We start from the raw sequence: 21,166 nt of genomic DNA, 5'->3' as shown, positions 1-21,166 counted from the left end.
CTCTGTAATTCTGGTTTAATCTGAGGTATTTGTATTCTTTCAGTTTCTTGACCGTCCTGTATTTAGATACGTCATCCACACGCCCACTTGCTTTGAATTGTCCCAATATTTTCTTGCTGTACACTCACATGGGTTCACTCAAACATTCTCAAGGCTTTTTAGTAGGAGGCTGACAGGAAAAGTGTCCGGAAAATGTCCGGAGAGACTGACTCGGAGGATTGCGTTCTCATATAGAGACCTCTGGAAAAATTCATGAAAATGTTTGGACTTTATTTCACGTCTGAAAGCAACTTATTTAAAAAATCTTTCACCCCCTGCAGCTGACATGATTTCAAAATGAAACTTTATTCATTCCCCCGTGATTCCTTTGCATTATTTGATGGACTCATCTAAAGTGCGGAAGACAGAAAAAAGGACAACAACATAAAAAAAAACCTTTAATGACTGAAGAAGAAACTGTTTTTTGTTCTATTATCCTTCTGTTGGTGATTAAGGTCTGTAGGGAGATAATTACGCTTTAGTCTGGAGTTAATGAAATGAAAAACTTCTCTTTTCTTGAGAAAAGGAAGGGCAGATCTTTTGTACTGCTATCTGCAGTCATCTCCAGGCCTTGACAAGGCACACAGAGGATTGGTTTTGTTTTAAGGTTGCAGCCCCCTCAGCTGCCTGTCAATCTGTGTCTGATATGAGGGATCTATGAATGAAGCCAGAGTCAATGAGGGCTGTCTCTGCCGCGCTGTGTGTCTGTGAACGGTATAGGCACGCTGGAAAAAATATCAAATAGAAACATCACATCAGGTCTCTCTGGGAAATATGCTGATTTGAATCAAAGGGGCAAAGAGAAAAAGAGAAAAAAACACATGTATCTTAATTCTAACCTTTACACCTTGAGATGTTGTCATAGCACTATAGTACTTACAGCGTACAAGCATATGTTTGCCATCAAAATGACCCCGCTTTGTCGGAACAAAAAAAGGAATGTGCCGATTTGAATTTATCACATGGCAACACGGGAGCCATATGTATCATCTGACTTCAGACTCCCCGTTTGAACACATGGAGGTGTTGGCCATTGTCTGGTATGCCAAAGGCGCGCAGCACAAGTGGTGGCCAGAGAGCACATATTAAACTATCCTTGTGGAAGCTCACATCTGGTGTGCGTATTTGTGTGTGTGTGTGTGTGTGTGTGTGTGTGTGTGTGTGTGTGTGTGTGTGTGTGTGTGTGTGTGTGTGTGTGTGTGTGTGTGTCTGTGTGTGTGACTGTGCCCCCCCTCAGAAAGAAAATAGGCCTTCCAACAGCACTCTCACATTTCATCATCTGTTCTCCAGCGCCAGGGTGCTCCAGCACAAGTTGGCCACTCTGGATCCATCTGTTGTTATTATTTTCCACTGATAATTGGCTTCAACAATGGAATGTCTGTGTCCCCCTTCGCCTTTGAAACCCAATATGCTGTTTATTTTCCAGAGGTCTTATTTTTGCTCCCCCCTCTCTCCCTCTTACTCCCTCAATTCCTCCCTCTCCCCCTCTCTTCACCTACTGTCACCTACCACCCCCCCCCCCCCTCTCCAAAATACAAACTGATCCATATGAGAGGGTTCCACATGAAAATGACAATTATTGGCCACGTCAGCATGTGTCACTCAGCATCGGAGACTGCGCTGCTGATTTTCTGGAGAGTCTCCGCTCCCATTCTCCTTGAGTCTTTTTTTTTTTCAGCTGTGACAGCTTGGTAGTTTTCTGCTGGAGTTTCCCCTAACACCACATGCTTCTGCATTCCTGTTCTAAATAAGAAAAAAGAGAAACCGAGGGAGAGACAGATAGATGAAGCGATTGAGAGGGAAGGAGGAAAGTGTGGACTTAAGAGAGAGAAAACACATGGAAAGTGGATGTTTGTATTATAAATCAGTTTTCCTGCTGATTAAAAACCAGCTTTTATTTTTTACCATTTCCATCAGGAGGTGTGTAGACAAGAAGCATATGGATAGATGAATAAAAGGACGATGAGCTGTACATGATTTAATGGGAACCCACATCAAAAAATCTACAGTGTTAAATTAATTAAATTTAATATTTTAGAATTTAATTAGTGTTTTAGGTTGTAATTAAATGGTTTCATGTAACACTCTTCATTCTCCTGTTCAGTTTCATGTAGTTTTCTTTATATTTATACCAGATCATTATATTTCTCTGATTTTGATTTGTAATCTACAAAGTTCTATAAGCATAGCAATTAGCAAAGTTTCTTTAAATGTGGAATCCTCCCATGAAGGTGTAAAACAGGACAACCATACCAGGAAAGAAAAAACCTTGTTTGAAAATCTTCAGTTCTCATCATTAAGGACATTTTTGAGGACAGAGGAAGTATTTTCTCTCTTTTTTTCTCGTTCCTTTTGTTCTGCCGTGTGTGACCGTGCCGATGTTCATTTGTTCTGCCTGCTCTTGTCTAATTAAAAGAGGCCAGGACAGGTAGGGCTCTCAGCAGGCAACTGCTCTGTGCCAGTTCTTCATTTGCTGAGTGTTTGTGTTTATGCAAAGGGGGCCTCTTCCTGCATATTTTATGTAGAAGCACGGCACCAGCTTTTGTTGTGTTTAGACCACATACCTTTAGTCCCTCTCAACACTGCAGTTTCTCTCTCTCTCTCTCTCTCTCTCTCTCTCTCTCTCTCTCTCTCTCTCTCTCTCTCTCTCTCTCTCTCTCTCTCTCTCTCTCTCTCTCTCTCTCTCTCTCTCTCTCTCTCTCTCTCTCGTACACACACATGTGAGCACACACTACTTCAGCTACTCCATACCTGCCACTATCCTTACGCCCTCTCCCTCAGAAGTGCATTTGAAAACACTCAGAGCTTGGAGGGAATCTGCATCAACACATACAGTTTCATGAACACGATGAAAGTCTGTTTGACTGTTAATGGGTGAGTCTGTCTTTAAAGATTTCATTGCCTTTCAACAGTTTCTCAAATCATTTCTCTCCTCCTTTTACCTTTTATGGGACGCCAGTGGATGTAGGTGAACGTCCTCGTGGGTGTGTTCTGTAAGTGATTGAGTCTGTCGACAGAGAGTAGAGAGCAATGGGTTTATGGGAGAAGTGTTACTGAAGCATATCCAGTTTTTAGATAAGATTAATTGTTCTGTGTAATATTGCAAATTTCAATGAAGTAGTCTATCTAAAAAAAAACTTAAAAAAAAAAAAAAAAAACAGTTGTGTGTACATGATTATTAGTTATCATCCCTGTGTGTCAGTGGTTGTCATTTTAAATCCAAACGAGAATGGTACTCAGAGTTTATAACTCCACTTATGCCCAAAAGTCCCTTTAAATTCAGGCTGCATTTCACGCAGTCAATGATATCCGTTACATAAATATACCTGATTGTTTAAAACTAAATCCATACATTTTCTGAGATATCAAGGAAATTGTTGAAGACAGTAGAGTAAAACTTTCCCGGATATGCCCCATGATCAGGATCCATAGCAAAATGTAATGAGTTCTTCCCTGACTTATACCACGTCATTCCACCAAGTATCGTGGAAATCCGATGTTGTTTTTGTGCAATCTTGCTTAGAAACAAACCAACCAACAAACAAACAGACGGGGTTGAAAACATGACCTCTTTGGCCGAAGTAATGAATTATCAAATAATGCAATTGTCAATTAAAATATGTTCCTGTTACCATTATTTGTGTGTTTTTAAAGTACTTCTTTTAATCCACCTAAAAATATCAGAAGAATGAATAAGGACATAGGAGAAAAAAAACAGATGTATAGTCTAGCCCCATAGATGGAGGAATGTCTTCTGTTAAGTTAAAAGTTCACAAATGATTGGGAAATATCGCGCAGCAGTTATCTTATATTTGCATTCCCCTGCTGTGGGTGTGCATACAGTACTGCAGGTGTGTGTGGACGGTTGCCTGCCTGTGTGTGAAAGACAGTGAGTGCATGTCGGTGTGCAAAATTGTGCTATTTCTTTTTGCCAGTGCAGCAGGGCTTGAGGTGATAGCAAGTGGTAACCCCATGGTGATGCGTGGAGGTATTAGTTCCTCCCCTCACTCATCACCTCTTGTTCTCTCTTTGTCTTTGTCTGGGGAAATGGAATCTGCAGCTTATTGATATTAATAGCGTACTGGATCTGTGGTCGGAGAGGAGCTAGGACCTGGGCGAGAGTGGAAACCTGATATGGCTGGGTAGAACTGACAGGGGTGGGTTATAAAAATAGGATTGCATAATGTTCACTGTGTGATAAGCCACTGTGTGCTGTGCTGTTCCATACGTGTGTTCAGAGTTTCACTTTTAGACTGCGCTAATCTAAATTCATGACTTTCTTATTTCAGTAATAATTATTCACAAAGTGCAGCTTTCTGGCGTTTATTTCTCGCGGATCAATAGATTAGAATCCCTGAAAAGAGGGCAGTGTGTATGTGGTATCCACTCGATAGAACTCTTTGTCCACAACGCGCTCATTTAAATAGAAATGGTTTGGTTTAGGAGTGAAATTCCACTTCCTTGTTATTAAGACAGCAACGCTCTCTATGTGCACTCTGTGTACTTTGTTCTTAGCTCAGCAAAATGTGAGGGCAGGTCCAAAGAATCTGGGGGATCAGACAGGCCTGACATTCACCAGACTGCACTGTTGCCTTTTAAGCTTAGAAAAAAAAAAGAGAATGTGAAAAAAAGTGCCCAGAATAAGAGCCGGCTGGATTGAAGTTGGGTTTAATTGGTGGGTTTTGAATCTGTTTGCGTGTCAGAAAGTGCTGTTGTTTACAGACTGTGTGGGTGTTACAATACCAAGATCCTGCCAATCACATCAAAAACACACACACACAAAAACACAATGTTTGTTTGTTCACTTTTTCAAATACAGACATTTTCTTTTATGAGACTTAACCATGTTTTTCATTAAATCAGTCCTTCTTAATAAAATTACAGAAGAAACGAGGGAGAGAATAGTGTGCAGTCAGCCCTTTTAACAGATCAGATCATACAGTAAGCAGCTGCGTTTGTTGAAAAGTGAGTCATGCTTTAGATTTTCCTGTGTTTCACAGCACAGACAGTGACTTGGAAATTCTCCTGAACACACCCTAAAAACAAACACCAGTGACCCTGTATATCCCTGACTGGCAACTAAAACTCTCCTCCACCCTCTCCCAGTGTTCGACTCCCAGTGGATTTTTAAAGGCAGAGAAAGTGACGCTTCCAGCCAATGAAAAAAAGACTTGACACCACGTCAGGCATAAACATGTTACTCAAGGTGTTTTCTGATCTAGATACATAGTTTACATGTAGCTCTCTATTAATCAGACATGACCACCGGCACATTGGACCTATTCAGAGCTGGTATTAATATCCATCCCGAGGGATCTGATCACAAGTGGGAAGAATAAGTTTGTGTGTTTTCACCTGGCATTGCAATGAGTCCTGAATGAGTCTTTTGGGATCCCTTGCGATCAGGTCTCAATTTTCTGCTCGATATGCAATTTATCAAGAGGATTTTAACTCATCTGTCTTAATAGATGTGACCGATTATGTTTTTGTGTGTCTTTTTGTTGGCGCTAGCAAGAGAGAAAGAGAGCAAGCAGTCAGAAGTGGCTGAATGAACAAATGTGAGCAACTATGAACAAAGAAGGGTACGAATATGTTCAAACTGTAGAAGTATAGAGGATGTCAGCTGAGTAAGCGGTCCAGGACACGGTCCAGGACACGGTCTAGGACGTGGTCCAGGACACGGTCCAGGACGCAGTTAAGGACACGTTCCAGATTGTGGTCCAGGCCGCTGTTTAGGACCCGGTCCAAGTCGTGGTCCAGATTGCAGTTAAGGACATGGTCCAGGTCGTGGTCCAGGACGCAGTTAAGCACACGGTCCAGGACGTGGCCGGGCATTTGCATTCACACAGGGAAAATAATGTGTAATTTATCCTTGGTGATGAGCACTTGTGATCGGATCTTTCAGGATAGATGTCAACATTAGGTCTAACCAGGACACAGTCGTGCAAGGCTTGCTTTTATGATTCGCCAAATTCTTCGACCATTGCTAACAATTCAGAGACAGCGTGCTCTTGGTGGAATAGCAGTCATCTTCAGTCTAATGCAGTAATGATTCAATACTATAAAAGACTACTACCAGTGACCTCATGTCCACAATGACATTGGCTTGATTGTGTGAATGGAGCAAAGCAATGATGCACATCACAGAGTGACTGTTGGAGCCAGTGCTACCATTGGCGGCAGTAGGGCGACTGTGGTCCATGAGGTATAGAGCAGGTCGTCCACCAATCAGACATTAACATTGATTCCCAGTTTCTCCAGTTTACACGCTGAAGTGTTTTTTAGCAAGATACTGAACCTCAGATTGCCCCTGGTGACTAGGGCGGCAGTGTGTAAAATGGTGTGTATGGTAGAAAAGGAGCGCATAGATGCGTTAAATGAAAGTGTGTGTGTGAATGGGTCGATATGACTTATGCTCAAAGCTCTATATAAATAAATTCCATTTTCCATCAGCCGAATCCCTCTAATTTTGTTCATAAAATGGCTTATCTGTGGTGATTAATCGATCGAACCGATTATTTGGTTGACCGCTATCCTCTTCTCATTTACACATTGGTCTCAATACAGATCCAAGATCCTCAAGGAGGGTTGAACCTGCATCACAACTTTCCCTTTTTTGTTTTAGTCAAACACACTGATAAATAGATACTCTAGATTTATTCAGATGCTGATACTAAGTGATCGAAACATCCCGGATGGGCTGTAAAGAACCGAGAGACAACTCTGGCAGCCTCTTATTGACAACCATTAAGTTGAGCATTAATTAATATGGTAATGATGTGTGAAGGTTCATTAACAGGCTGCAACAGAAGTAGCCACAGATACAGTATCAAGCGTGCTTTGAGTAATTAATGGAATAACTTTACTTAGTGGTAAATATTCATGGGCTCTCATCTTTTTGTCTGCACCGTGTGAGGAGAGAGGAGAGCCGTCCATTAGAGGAGCTGAAGAGCTGTCCACGCTGAATACAGGCCTTTTGTTGGGATTGGGAGCATTTCAGTGGAGGGGTATTAATTCATATTTTGAACATGCTATCTTACAACAAAGCCAAAGGCACCAATAACATACCTGGGACTAGAGAGCATATTGTGAAGCCTTGACCCCCTCACAAATAGGGAAGTCCACTTCACAGGTTTGTGGACGGAATAAAATGAATCTTTGTTCGTGCTCATATGTAACCATAGCAGTTCATTATCATAGCAAAAACCCTCCTGATTGTCCATTTCCACTGAAAATAGGATGTTTGCATGCCCCCCCACCACACACTCACACACACACAACTGCCACCACTACTACACTGAACCCTGTGGTATTTGCATAGAGAATGGAAACATTTATGCGGATCATCTGATGCTCTGACTAACCGTTATGTTATCTACCGCACGAGTCCTGCTACTGAGATATTTTTTTGTCAAAAGTTGTTTTGTTTAACAGCTACCCACTAATTCCACAGATATCTGTCTGTTTGTATGTGGACCACATATCTTGCGAGCCGTGTTTTATCCAATGCAAAAAATAAAAGCGGTTAAGTAAATAACTGTAATAAAAAAATACAGAACCAGGTAGGATGAACACAAGGTTTTGTAACTTCACCCTGCCCACAACATCCAACACACATAGTATATTGTATAGTTTATTGAACTGTTTGACGAGGACTCACTAGTAGTGACAAGGAATAATTCTGAGGTAGCTCCTGAGCATTTACACAGACCCGGCAAGTTTAGAATAGACACTACATTAGTTGTGTAAAATAGGACAATACAGCAATATAATCCTGCCGTCACAAGGAAACCTTGCAAAATGCTCCGCTGTTTCCGTTTGTCTTCGGAAATTGTTGCATTTTGATTCATATTCTTAGCTCAGGCCTCTGACTGAGCACACACATAACCCACCTAGGTGGATAATTATCTCAACCAGGAGTTGTTCTGTTCCCTAAAATCTCAATGTGGGAGTGTGTGATGAGCTCAGTTTTCCCAACCGGGTGAAGCAGCGTGCGCTTGTTTATCCTCACCCTACGTTCTCCGCACCCCCACTGTTCTAAATGGCAATATTACAGCCTTGTGCTGTTTGAAATGGAGACAATTATCTGTTTAGGTATTACAAGGTGGGCATTATATCACGAGGAGAAAAGGCGTACAGCTGTTATCAGGATCCCGTTGTTGCCTTTTCTCTCTGATACAAATTTTCCGTCATTAAAATGATGGAACATTTATCTAAATGGATGTTATGCATTGGGTAAACTCATTTGGCTCCCGGGGCTCTTTCAGGTGATGGGAATTAATGATGTTTAGTAGTTTGAAACTGAAAATATCTGTCATTTGTCACCACTCACCATTGATTTACGATTCCATTGATTATATGTTAATTGAAGTGTAATGAATCACAATAATAGGATGGTTGTTTGGGAATGTTCCATTTTGATGATTTTTCAACCCTCTGTAGAGTTCAGAGCGAGCTGCGTGTTGACTCCCGTTTTCAACAAGGGCATTTAACACATAATTAATGCTGAAACTGGGCATGTTGGGCCAGTGTGTTTTATCTGTGCACAGTCTGCTTTAGATAAACACTCGCACAAATGCCTGGCCACAGTTTTGACTGCCAAATGTAAACGGCAAAAAAGAACTGCGGGAGAGGGAGTTGGATCCTTTTTTTTTCTCCTCCCCTTCATATTTGGATATGCTTTAATGCTTTTATTCAAATGCACCTGAGATATTGCCCCCAGTCACTTCTCAGTTTACCATAAAAATAAGATTTTGTTTCCTTTTCTCTCCCTTTTTTCATCTTCCCTTGTCTGGGTTGAGTGCTCAGTTAGGAAAGCTGTGTGCATGCAGATCAGGGCGGCCGCCCATGGGAGTTAAGTCAGGGCAGTGCAGGTACAGTTACAGTATTTTCACCACTAGGGGGGCCAGGTAGGGCATCTGCTGTCAGTAATATAAAAAAGGTTTTGTCTTGCAAATAAACCACTCAGTCACATCAGACAGCACCATTGTTCACTTGTTATCGTGAGTGGGTGTAGTTGTACTTAACAGATGGATGGAAATGCAAGGATGTGTGCCACAGTGACAATAGTAGGCTACAGGAGGATAAACGAAAGGTGCCTTCTGCCCCACGCAGGAGCTGAGAACGGTGGATGCATGTCCGTAGCGGCCAGGGAAAGTACAGTGACCGGTGCAGCCTCACGTGCACAAACAGCACAGGAACGTAGAGGATTGATTTCTCCCTGATGATTTCTCAGAACACGTATGAGGCTGTTTGTACATGTTATCAATTTTAATCAATAGCAACTGGTGCTCAACTTGTTATTGGAGGCATTTAGTTGCTTTTTGCTTTTTGTAAATTGGTTTGTGGGTGCTGATGACAAGAACTCTATGGTCTGTGGTGGTAATTATTTCATAACCATAAATATTCTCCATCTTGTGTCCGCAGGGCGAGGGGGCTGTTTCACCACTGCTGGAACTGAAGATTGCTTTAAATAAGCAAGTCCTTGTAGAAGGTAAACACACAATCATTCACCAGAGTCTCTGTGTGTGTATATGCGTGTGTGTGTGTGTGTGTGTGTGAATGCTGCATTGAATTGGCTCAATAATTAACTGAATGCAGTGCGGATGTCTTGTTTGTGTACTGTATTGTGTGTATGCATGACAGGTGCACCCTGTCAGTGGTGTGAGAAGCTGCGGATGTGAGACTGTAGCATGGTGAGTAATTAAAGGTTCTGGAAGGGGCTTGTTTGTGTAATTAGTGGTCGTCAGTTTGTTTTTAGGAAATTGTAGGAGATATGTGGAGGTGTCTGTCTCTTTTGTTCTTTTGTACATGTTGACATTTGTCAGGAAAGGCTGAAATATGGTAATGCCATGTTTACCAAACATACATGGGGGGTGGGGGGGGGGCAGGTTTAATGCGCTCAGTCTTGTTGTCGTTGGCACGTCCTTCAGTCTGGTTGGTATCTAGTGTTTGCTTCTCACACCCGTCTCCCTATCTGCGAAGGCTCGGATGTGAACATTTGGCTGGAGCGATCCTGGTGAGGTGGAGTAGGACTGTAGTGGTGTGTGTGTGTGGCTTTGTGTGCGTGTGTTTGTGTGTGTTTGGAGGGGGTGGGGGGGTTATTACTTCAGGAGCTCAGGGCTTCAGAGGAGGAGTGCCTCTTTTCTGTCATTTCAACCTCTCCGTATTCTCTTTCTCTCTTTCCCTTCTTTTTTCAAGATAATTAACCTCTCTCTCTCTATCTCTCTCTCTCTCTCTCTCTCTCTCTCTCTCTCTCTCTCTCTCTCTCTCTCTCTCTCTCTCTCTCTCTCTCCCTCCCTCTAACGAGTTGTGACTTGTAGATCCATAGGTTTGACGGGTGCATGTAAATGTGACAAGTAAAGGCATTGGCTTTTCTGTTTGAAGAAAAAAATAAGCTGTTCTAAGCAAGAAAATATGTGAGACGTAATTCCAGAGGCTAGGACGATCTGTCAAATACATCCCCATCAGTGGATATCAAGAATCATCGTAATTATCAAGATAAATGTCCACTACTACTTATTTGACTACTTACGTTCTAATACAAATGTTTGCACCTGAGTGAAGGTTGTGGTTTTAAACTTTTTTCATAACCCTAACCGTCCTTACTGTGCTGGTACAATCCTGTATAATGAAAACATTGATATAAATGTATGGTTTTATTGCCCAGCCCAATAACTTGGGCCCACCCTGTCTACAGTTACTGAAGTAAATTAATGATTATTTAATCATATTACAACATGCTCTGCCCATGCAGGGATGTCACTTTATGCATTTGTAAGTAAATTAAGTAAACTACATTAATATAATGTAAAAGTAACATAAAAGTCATTTTTCCCCATACAGCATTTAAACATGAAGCTCAATGTTCAAACCTTAAGGGTTTCCTGTAGACAAATAGTTTATCAATTAGTTCATAAATAAGTTGTGCGTCCCTGTTTCTGTGGAAAGCATCCTCTGGATAGTGAGGCCCCTCAGCTGCCTGCTCCAGATGTTAGATCAGCCCTGAAATCGTTCAAATGCTTGTGTCATTAATTTTAATGTGGCAAAATCAGCCTAATTATTGACACACGTTTCCAATGTGATTCTGATTGCATCCCTAATGCAGAAATCCCTTTGGCAGTTTATGGGATTAGTAGGTCTTGGTGTTTAAAGCTCCTTTAAAGTGCAATTTTTTCACATGATTCACATATCATACTTAATATCATAGGGGAAGGACTGGGCGATAAGAATATACAATACAATTTTCATCAATATCAATATAATAAAAGTTAAATGCATATAATGCTTATGTAGTGTTTCAATGTTCTACCTCAGATTTGAAAGGGTTTGCCTTAAAACTGAAAAGAATAGTAATTTGAGATATTTGGGGATTATTATCAATATAGACAATAATGTCCCTTTTTTCAGTCCTGGTGGCATCTAAGTTATCAAGAGAGTGCGAATGTAAGATCCCCAGATACCCAAAATGTAATCTTGTGAATTCATGTCAGGTAGAGAACTCAGCATGCAAACTTTCCTGTAGTTGTAAATGCTTCAGTTTATATTGCCTCAGCTTTAGCTTTTGAGGTTGCTTTGTTTAATCCACTTTTTATGGAAGTGTTAAGAATAAACAAGTGGATTCATGAGTTGGACCCACAGAAAGGTAGAGCTCAGATTTATGCTGGGATGAAAATAGGGAATCTGTAATAGTTCCCTTGACTGCATTTATTGCTTACTTTAAAAAAAAAAGTAATTTCTTTCTATCAGCATCAAGCTGAAAATTGCCATGTATTAGTATTAGGCTTGGTAAGCTTCTAATTCTGTGGCATTTACAGCCGGCTGTGTTTCCATGCATTTATAACACTTTGATTCTTAAGAGCTCCTTTAATCGCTTATGCCTAGCTCAGAACATAATAAACAAGTCGCCGTAGCAAAAGTGCCACATGGGGGAGATTTCCAGCAAGAAAGTTAAACACCTCTGTCACTGGCAGTTTTGTTGCTGTGTTTCTCATGCACTGTAAATGCCGTAATCTCCTTGCTGAGCTCCACTGCTGTAGTTAAAAACAGTGATAGGCAGAATAGATGCAAGGCAGCGTGAAAGTGAATAATTATCACACCTACGAAGACGTCACAATGGAGGCGTGGGCAGGGACATGAAGCGTGCTCACACCTTTTCCTGTTGATTGAGATCACAGGGTGTGTCCAAGCCTTCTAAACACCCTCACCTGGCCGCAGTCAGCTCGCTGTATCTGATGCTCGGCTCCTGTGACCACGTATTATCAGAGGACGCTTTACAACACATTGCATGCCTCTGTGTTGTCCTTCTTAACAGGCTGCACTGTTAAATGTGTGCCTCATGCTTGTTGTCACACAATGGACCAACACTCTCACTCTTGCATCTCCCCCTACTTTGATGTGAAATCATCTGTCGAGGTAGAGTGAAAGCGTTATCACTGATGTGTTATCTTGAAGCTACTTAAAATGTCCCTTTTCAGGGGGAAATGCGTTTGGCAAGTTTCAATCTATTTTTCTATCAGCGTCACACAGACATGTCTTCTTTTGGCGTGAAACACATTGACGGATGTCTAAACTCTGGTCTGGACCGGGAGAGTGAGGGACTTGGATAATGTCAGCCTCACTACCAGGTGCAGACGGCTAACGTGACACGGTCTGTGCGTGAGATTGACTGAGATGACCAAAGTAAGCAAATTCCGTCAGCAGATGAATTGTCTTAGAGCAAGATGAAAAGAAAATCCCAGAAGTGAGAAGGAAAAAATGTCAGGGGTCTGTTTTTCAGCTTCGGCCTTGTGTCTTTTCCTCAGAAAAGATGAAATAGAACCAATAACTTGGATTGATTTGTTTTCTTCACAGCAAAGTGACTATACAGAGGGTTATTTTTTTGTGGTAACCTTGGCCAGAATCTGATACACTGCAAAACAATATACTGCACTGTAACTAGTGGAATATTACCCTTGAGTTAACTTATGGACATACTGCCCGCACAAAAAAAGACAAAGAATGAAAAGTGAATGTTTAAATATTATGGCGCATTTTAAAGGACTCTTGTTTATGGTTTCCTGTTTGATCACTAGACTCTATGACTATGTAAGGAAATTTAAAAAAAGTTCCCTAAATGCCGCAGTGATTCTTATTTGGATAGTTTTGACTTTGTTGCAATCATTTCATGTCATGGTAAATATCACTTTGGCAGTCCTTTTGCTTTCTGCGTTTATTTTTGAAAACAAATCCCTTTTAGGGATAAAGCACCTGGTGGGGCTACTTAATGGAATGGCTTCAGCCCTGTGCAAATAAACAGCTTGCATTTTTTGCTATGAGATTAGGAATGAGGCTGACGGAGGAAGAGAGACGAAGGGTGAGGGAGTGAGAGAGAGCTGGAAAGAACCAAACAAAGAAAGTCAACACACAGAGAGGACTGAAGTTGACGACTTGCATGTCTACTTCTGCTTCCTGCTATAGTTCTCTGTATGTGCTTTACAGTGCATGTCTATAGAAATGCATGCCTGGGCCAGACTTTCCTTTTTCAGCCTCATACTGAGGTAAAGCTCTTTCTTTGAATAGTTGACCAGTGAGTCAGTTGGAGTTATTCATTAGGGATGGAAAATATCCGAGTCTTTGTTTTGCACATGTGCACATACAAAAAACATGTGCTTCTGTCTTTTTTTAACCTGAGAAAAGATCATGTGCTGAGGAAAATAGAAAGAAAAGGATCAGTGAAACATTAAACAGAATAAAGGCTGCGTTTATTTTAAACAGCTCATCGTGCAGTTGAAAGAAATAATAATTAAACAGAGACTCCCCCTGTTACATATACTCTTTGCAAGCAGCTTAATACAAACCATATTTTCTTGCTAGGTGACTTCTAGTGGCCTTAGTTATTATGATGGGAGCAAGGAGTCAGGTGATGTCATATATAGAGTCGAGCGAGACCGACTCATAGGTTAGCCTTCAATTGACCAATATGAGCCTTTCACAAACATGTTGGTACCATCATTTAAATTTTCCTTTTATTTTACAGAATAAACAAAAGATATGCATTTATGTTTATGTTTAATTGAAGCTCTCAATTAGTATTGGTTTCCTTTTAATTCAAAGTTAATGTAAATGTAATGGTTACACTGTAAAATATCAACCCTTACATGATTTACTATAATTACAGTTCTTTGTCATATGTTTATATATTGGTCAATATATCGGTATCAATTTTTTTTACTTGACCAACTCCAAGCACAAGTCCAGTAGCTGTTAAAGTTGGTGGATGAGTATGGAGGGAAGGTTAGACTGGAGAGGAAAATACAGGATTTTAAATGCAGCTGCCACATGCAGACATGGCTGTGAAGGGCCAGAGAACCTGAAAGGGGATTTTTACTGAAATATGGTTATTTCCATGATCAAATGAAGGTGGGGGCATTTTTCAAACTGATATTTATTTACAGGTTTTTTTGCCCTTTTTTTAGCCTTGGCTGCTGCGTTGTTTTCATAAACAAAGTCTCTATGGATGGCTAGAAAAAACATCGGGCTGCTCAGTGCACTGAAAACAGGAATGACAAACACCATTAGCTGAAAAATTTCCATCTCATTGCAACTATGTTATTGTTTACTTTACCATACACATCCTAATATGGTTACCTCCCTGTCAAAGCGGGCCGGAGCAGAGCCGAGGGGCCCTCGCAGGGAGATGCTTTCAGCTGCCACTTAGACAATAAGAAACAAATGTCACAGCTCGGCAAAATAGGCTGGCTTTCACAGTCTTACAGCTCTTGGCCTTCCACACTGCTTGGCTCCGGATCCTGTGTGATATTTATCTACCCTGCTCTGTTAGATGCCCTCACAATGTACCCCCGCCTCCCTCCCTTGCCCGCCTTCACCTCTCTTCTTGTCTTCCTTCTGTCTTTCTTTATTTGTCTGTATCTCTCCATCGATCTCTGTCCTCGTCCTGGTGTTAGCAGTGTATAGGTTGACTGATGGGCCTCTGTTTGCCGTGTTGAGTTATTTATCAGGGGGCGGGGTGGTCTGTTTGGAGTGGCTGTTGTCCTCCTCCCTGCGGCCGAGCCGAGGCCAGTTCAGCTGCAGGTCACGCCCTGGCCTGAAGCCGATGCTGCGTTTGAAATGGAGACATCTTGGAAATTCTTAGAAACCCCTCTTGGATACTGCCATGAAGTCATCCAACCAGAAAACCCAGGGATACTGCAGTGGAAATGTAGCATTTTAGAACCTGCGTCTCCTTTTATTTTTATGGTTCTGAAACATTTGCTGTAATAATTTCATTATGCAGATTGCATAAAGCAATGATTTAACCTGAAAAGTCCGTAAAAGATTTATTATGTGCTTTTGCAGCAGCAGTAATAGTTTGTTTAAAACAAGCAGAAGTGCCTTATTAAACCTAAAATACAGATAAAATATCATCTAACCCTTCAAACTGGATTTTACTCATAGCGCCAAATAATGCCCTCTCCAGAGATTTTCAGTATAAAGGCTATTAGTCATTAGGGTCAGGCAACCTCACTGCAGGTTAGTCTGGCAGCAGGTGGAAATAAGGTTCTTTCAGATGCATGGGCTTTCTTTTTCCCAGTTGGTGGAGGATGATGGCAGCCTCACCTCAATCCTAAAATCCTCACGTTTATGATATTTGCCAAGTATTATCTGTGCCTGTGGATGAATGGGAGGACGGAGCATGAGGAATGCAGAAGGTCAGACTTCGTGATTTACACAGAACAGAGCCAGAGAATCCTTGGGAAAATACTTGGGCTGGGATCAAACAGACGTCATGTGATATGCTCTTAACACTGACCTTTTACATTCACGCATTTCACTGCTTCCCCGCATGGCAAATGATGCACATAATATAAAACTATTTCAAGAATATATGCAAGTTAAAGAAAAGATATCTTTTTATAATCAGTGTAGTTTGATGTTCCATATAGGTTACACATATAGAGCTGTTGATACTTTTGTGTGATTTCTTCTATAAAATGATATTGAACAAGTGAGACAGTGTTGACATAACTTAATAAAAGCTGTGGAGTCATAATGCCTATGTTTTTGAATATGTGCAGACATTTATAGTACAAAACGGCCTTTTTTCCTGATTTCCTGGAAAAGATTTTCTCCTACATTTTATTTTACACGAGGGGTTTACATCTGATTGGCCAAATGCCATTGACTGAATACATGCTCTGACTCACAGTGATTTGATACCTGTGAAAGTATAGAAGGAGCTCTAAGTTCAAATAATTAACCTCATCAATGGTTTCAACTGATGATGATACAATCCTGTTTTGTACGTTTAGCTAAGAACAACACGCTGCTCGTTATTCTATCAGTCGTAAGTATAATTTCTGCTCTATCCGTTTAGATTTTGTTGATAATGCAACGGCACTGACCCTTTTTTTTTTCTTTGTCTTTTGTTCTCCATCTGAAGGGAAAGACTATACCCTCTTTGACGTTAATGACTTTGTGAGAGGGTTGTTTACAGGCATCAAGGTCAGTTTCTGAGAAGGGCAGCAGGTTTTCTTGTCAACATATCTACAGCCAAAGATGTATAAACACTCTAAATGTATACAGGTGCAGCTGGGGCGATACTGGCACACTTTCCATTTTTCTTTGAGTTTTTTTTCTCCAACCTTTCACATGTTAAACAGACGTACAGGCTGTGGTGTGCATATGTGTTTATTTCTGAATGCACCTCAAAGTATCACAACCAACATAAAAACAAAACAAAAAAAACCAAGGTCCTCTTGGAAAGCATAATGATGTGCCCACTCACAATATGAAGCAGAGAGGGGAGAGCACGGGAGACAGATAGCAAGGCAAACGAAGGACTAGTGGGGGCATTAAATATGAATTAATGGAATGTTGCTCAGGCACATCTCTGGGTGTAGTCTAGTGTTGAAAAATAAAATTTATGTTGCCGGCTACTATCCGTGAAGGTGCATTTGGACTTAGTATCCTTTAATTAGAAGTGAGATATTAGCATTTCATAGGGCTTTATGCTGGGCGAGGGGATCGGCCCGGCCACCGCGCCTTCATTAGCCAGCTTCTCTGTGTAATGAGTGCCGTCATTAGCTGATGGAGTGGCTTTGCCCTAGCTCTACCTTGAAAGGCACATCTTTTACATACTTGCAAGAAATAAGGCCTTTTAATGGATTTCTTAATGAATAAAATAAGATGCAGCCATTTTGACGAGTGCATTTCTGATAATGTACACCACTGGCTGCTGCCTTTTTCTTTTTCTTTGCAGAGAAACAAAGGTAGTCTCTGGCTAGGTGGAGGCATAATTGCCATTTTGCAAAAGAACAAAACTAAATCCATCGTAAGATTCTAAATTATATTAATAATATATAGACGATGACAGCTCAAGTTAAAAAGGATTGGCTTCCTTTCATATGCACTTGACATAAGGTGTGCGTGATTTCTGTCACAGGTCTGAGGAAGTGCTATGGGAGCTATAGCACTGGGTGTTAAAACTCACCGTGTTTATCAGGACAGCTATTGGATAAACCTGACTGCAAAGTATACGTGCAACTATATGTGCGAGAGTGTGTGCACGTCCAACAACAGTCAAGACAGTTGGAGACAGCAGAAGTGTTTTTTTGTGATATGGAAGTCTCACTAAGCCTTCGGCTGCGGGCTCCATTCTCAGAATCAGGCGTGAAGTGATTAGTATTTTATTGATGAGCTCCTGAAGTGGCAACTGTGGGAAATTGGATCTTTGATCTCCGGGAGTTTGGGAAATATATCCTGAGTGTGTGGAGCTCTCCAGGTAAACCCCCCCCCCCCCAACCATCCTACCAACAGCAGCACAATACACACACAGAGACAGGCATGTCATTTGGGAGGGATATTCCTCCCCTTCTCCAAAACACATATTTGTTTTGGATGTTTTCACTGAGAGTCTACATGGTGATTACAGATGTTCATTAACAAAATTGGGTATTTGTTTTAAACTTTAACCAATCACTTTGATATGCTAATTACAGTGTAATTTAATTTGAGCCCTGTAATGATGATGCTGTTATTATGGACATAAATGATGCAGTTAAGCTGAGAGTAATCTCATTTGCATACTGTACATGCCAGTAAATTAAGCCCTTTCCTGCGTTGCTTCAGCTTTAATTTTCCACTCCTTTTCACACAGCATCCCTCAGCCCCTGTGCCTAATAGCAGGCCAGTTTGTTTGATGTGGAGAGCTGCTGCCTCACACTAAATCTAGTCACAATATGTAATACATAAAGGCTTTCATTATAACTCTGAGTGCTCTTTCAAGAACTTTGTTATTAATAAGCATGGGCGAGCTATGTGTGCTTTGTAGTGATACACAAAAACTGTTTTCGTCCCTTCCTATAATCATCTTCAACATTCCTAATCTGCATCCAGGAAATAGAAAACGATCAGAGCTGTAATAATGATGTACCTGGGTTAAAGAGCCGCTAATAATATTGTATATGTCCTCCGCTATGTGTTGATCAGAGATATCTTCAAAGAGGTGATCATATTACCCCTTTGAAAAAGAGATGAAGGGTATTCAGATTTTTTTTAACTAAGATTTTTCCTCTTCCTCATAAAGAAAACTAATTGAAAAATATGGCCCTATTTTATGTTGAGAGCAAATAATTTGGCTTCTTTTCTTTTTGTACAAATGCTTTTTGATATCTGTATGAAAGAGGTGTATTTCTGATGGAGGCTGGTGATTTAAAAGCTCCCGTGTCTTCATTAGAGAAGCAGCACCTCATGGCGTCTGATTGTGTGATGTTTGCAGTGAGGAGGTAAACATGTTTGTCACACAGGGGTGTATTTATGTTGATCAAACATATGAGATGAGCCACGCTGAATGTTAAGGACTTCTGGCTCACCGCAGGGCAGCTCGGCAAAGGCAAAGCCTCACAATGATCCAAACGTCCCCTTGCTTACAGAGTCCCACTCCCCATTGCATTTTAAAGGTGGGTAAGGAGGGTGGTTTATGGACTTTAACAGCGACACTACAATTGCCCTTCACTGAGAATGCTCCTCCATTTTGTCCCATAAAGAATATTATTTTTCTGCCAGCCAATTTTCCCTGTTAGCCTCTAATTGGCTACATAAATCTCGGCCGTTGAGGGTGAGAAATGTTGCGGTGTCACACAGTGTAATCTTCACCCTTATTTACCAATTCATTAAGATTCATTGATGCAGGATCGGTGAGAGGAAATGACAACATAAATCAGGCCTCCAACATAATGACCCTAATCAGTTGGGAATTGCAGAAAATGTCATGATGAACTATGTCCTTGTATTAGTGCCACTGTACATTGTCATTGTGCTGCTTTATGAGTGGGATGCATCCTCCTGACATGGGCTGTATTTAACAAAAAAGAGTTGTTAAAACCTGATTCCATTAAAACGCAGAAATTCATGTAAGGTCTTTTGGTATTTAGCCCCCTCGCCCTTTGTCTTCAGTTTAACTGCTTAATGGAACGCCCAAACTCCCATCCTTTTTAACCCCCTCTGTCCTCTCCCTGGGAAGCTGTGGAAGCTTTTAAAATAATAACATGCTCCTAACGACCCTGATATCATATCGAGGAAGAATGGCTCCTTTAGAGGCAGCAGGAGGGGTCAGTGGGTACAAGAGCAATCCCATAGAAGTGACAGTGAATCAGATTGCTCATAACAAACTGCTGTTTTGTTAAAGACGCCTAAACTCGTGTGCCTCTTTACACCAAATTAGTGGCTATATGCAGGTTTTTTTTAATGCTGGAAAACCTGTTAACGAAAACAGAGCTACAGATTCACCTAGCGTCCCCACGATAGACGTTAAGAGCCACAAAAATTAAGTTTGGTAATGCTGCTGGCACCATTTTATTTTGAAAAAGTCATGCTGTGTTTAGTCTGGACAGGCAAAAACGGGGATGTTTGGAAACTAAGACGTAGACACACTACAAGTTAGCCTTCATCAGGCTACTTTCACATGATCCCCTTCTGCAAGAAAACATTGGGCATTAGCCTCAGCTACCAGTGTAGGGCGCAACATGGATAATCAATTACAAATATGCTGACCCTGATGTCTTTGATAACAGCTGTGCAGATGAAAAAATGCGTTTTGCAATCATACAACTGCTTAAATGCGACAAGCTGTTATTTGAGCAATCTTTGACAATTCTGCAACTAACTAAAAGCTTCCTGTGTACACTGACACGCATATGCCTAGTGTACGTGAGTGATATGCGTTTTCAGATGTGTTAGTATGGACAGGGATTAAAACTGATACAGAGCCAAAATGCTTGTGTGGACGGAGATCGCTTTAGTTTGAAAACAGTGTTTTCAAAGAAGTGTAGAATTTATGTAGCTTGAGGCACTCTCTCTCACTCTACTGTCTGGCCAACTTTCCATCCCCCGTTTCTATCCCTGTTGATGTAAATGGATGGTAAATGGATTTGTATTTATATAGCGCTTTTCTAGTCTGATGAAGACCACTCAAAGCGCTTTACAGTACAGTTTCACATTCACCCATTCATACACACATTCATACAGTGCATCTATTTGCAGCACTTAGTTATTCTATGGGGGGCCATTCAGGGTTCAGCATCTTGCCCAAGGACACTTCGGCATGCAGATGGTTCAGACTGGGGATCGAACCGCCGACCTTCAGGTTGGAGGACGACCACTCTACCCCTCAGCCACAGCCGCCGATGTGAAGCATAGCCGATGAAAACTTGTGTCTACCGCAGAATCATTTGGCCTAGGAGCGAATGCAGATTTTTTCCATTCCCAATGCAGACAAAAGCCAGATGTTTGCAGGTGTTAGTGGGTTTTTTGACCAGAGGAAAAGAGACTTTAGAAAGTCACCGAGCGCAGACAGTTGTAGATGAGCTACTATTGAAATAGAATATCCATTACATTACCATGCCATTATTTGTGTGTAAAGGGTAACGACTGTGTCCACAAAATCAATAGTCTAACTTAATCTCAGTTTGAGTGGCATCAAACTCCCAATGGCTCCCGCTGTGCATTTTTTGTCTGGAGAGAAACATGAAACGGTGTTGAGAATCATTTAAGTAGCAGGGGTTGTGCTAGCGCCTAGTTTATCCCAGGAATCATAATAAATGCATTTACCACACTTGACGACTTGCTCAACAGTAATTAGCGGCCTACT

The 21,166-nt window shown here is 41.2% G+C and overlaps 1 protein-coding gene across 5 annotated transcripts in view; it reads left to right on the top strand.

The window, feature by feature from the left end:
* foxp1b (forkhead box P1b) overlaps positions 1 to 21,166 on the top strand; it is a 150,915-nt gene that overhangs the window by 44,951 nt on the left and 84,798 nt on the right. For all 5 annotated transcript variants that reach the window (XM_061069372.1, XM_061069375.1, XM_061069371.1 and 2 more), the window contains one exon: positions 9,466 to 9,532. The gene's annotated coding sequence lies outside the window, so the exon portion shown is untranslated. The remainder of the gene's footprint in view (positions 1 to 9,465; positions 9,533 to 21,166) is intronic.

This window comes from Limanda limanda, chromosome 4, assembly GCF_963576545.1.
Source record: "Limanda limanda chromosome 4, fLimLim1.1, whole genome shotgun sequence".
NCBI classification, from domain to species: Eukaryota; Metazoa; Chordata; class Actinopteri; order Pleuronectiformes; family Pleuronectidae; genus Limanda; species Limanda limanda.
This window is presented reverse-complemented; position numbering and strand designations above follow the sequence as displayed.